Below are 1,755 nucleotides of genomic sequence, written 5' to 3'. Positions count from 1 at the left end.
ATCATGAATTTTTCTTTACAAAGACATGATCTTAATAATTAAATTCGTACTTAATCGAGTTAAGTACAAATCCTCAAAGTACTTTTTCATTTAGGGTCAACTCAGACTATTTTACCTCTCAAGGGCATTTTCGTAATTTCTTAACCAGATGATTTCGATATTAGCTCTTAACGAAAATAATATAATATAAAGATCCTATGATTAATTGCTTCCTCGAACATTCTTTGATCTTGAAATGATTCCTTAAAAGACTTCTAGTATCTAACATAAACCCTCTTGGGGTGAAAAACCGGTTATCCATAATTTCCAAGTAAAACTAACATTTCTTATGCACATCAATAGTTTTATCAGATCAATAATTCTTTTCAGATTTATTAATCCACTTCCAGGGACAATTCTCGTCATTTTCCAACATAAGGGTAATTTCGTAATTTTACCTAATCGAAATATTCTCATAATTTATCATCTAAGTACCTTTAATGAGATAAATTATAATCTACATATCCATGGCTGATTCTTTTATCACTTAAATCTACATATCCATGGCTAATTCTTTTATCACTTAATTCCAGAACTTGTAATTAAATTCCAACTGTCCTCTAATTTCTTATAATAGTCATCTGAGCCATATTCAGTTACCTACTTTCTACCATATTCGTATCGAGTGTAGATCTTCATTAATTACACATATGAGACCAAACATTTTCATTCATGCATTTACCAATACCAACAAGTTCTATAAAGCATAAAGAGGTAGTAAAGTATTACCTCAATTTCCGTGCAATACTGATCGACCATAAAATTCCATTCGAATGTCCTCGATCTTGAAATCATCTTCCAATATTTCCTCGGATCCATATCAACAGAAATTACATCAGAAACGAAAATTAATTCTGAAATCGGATCGAATCGGATGATAAATCAGATAAAAACATCTTACCAGGTTCGAATTTGGCGAAACAGACTTCGGATTCGGATTCAGGACGTCGAAAGCATAAAATATGACTTTTCGAAAATTTGGAATTTTCGGTCAAAATCAAAGTCAACGGGTTTGACTAGAAATGTCAAGGTCTTCGGGTCCAAATTTCGAAAAATTGACTGCGTAATCGGATTTGGAACGCCAAAAAATGTCAGGATAGGCATACTCGGTTAAAGTCAAAGGTCGTTTAATGCCCGGTCAAAGCCTGTCAAAGTTTTAGTCAACTGCGGTCAACTGTCAATGGGTCGGGTCGGGTCAACTGGTCGGGTCGGGTTGGAACCGGTCAAATTGGTCAAAACAGTTCCAAAACCGGTCAAACCGGTCATTTTTTCCTTCCCCACGAGCAGTGGCAGCGCGTGGGACCTCTTCAGGCAGCCTATAAATCACGGAAAATTTTCTAAAAATTATTTTGATTGATTTCGACGTACTTACAAAGCTCGGTTCAAATTTTTGAACGGCAGAGAGCTCGATTTCAACAAATCAAAAACTTTGACCGCTTCACCTCCTCACGCGCCGCCGTCGATGGAGACCAAGAATGACACCGGCAAACTCGGAACGGCACAAGGAACACAATGGTGCGGGATGTGTCGTAAACGGATCATCGGATCGTCGTGAATCGATGAAAAACCAACTGAAATCGAGTTATTACTGACGATACTTCCGACTGAAATTAACGACGAACGGCGACGATTCACGATGAAAGGTTTGAGGGGTTTTGTTCCTCGGTCGACAACGAACACGATGGTGGTTTCGGTTCGTCGATCGGACGTCGGATG

The sequence above is a fragment of the Hibiscus syriacus genome, unplaced genomic scaffold (assembly GCF_006381635.1).
Source record: "Hibiscus syriacus cultivar Baekdansim isolate YM2019G1 unplaced genomic scaffold, ASM638163v2 tig00112159_pilon, whole genome shotgun sequence".
In the NCBI taxonomy this organism is placed as follows: Eukaryota; Viridiplantae; Streptophyta; class Magnoliopsida; order Malvales; family Malvaceae; genus Hibiscus; species Hibiscus syriacus.
The sequence above is the reverse complement of the archived record's forward strand: the minus strand, read 5'-3'. Positions refer to the sequence as shown.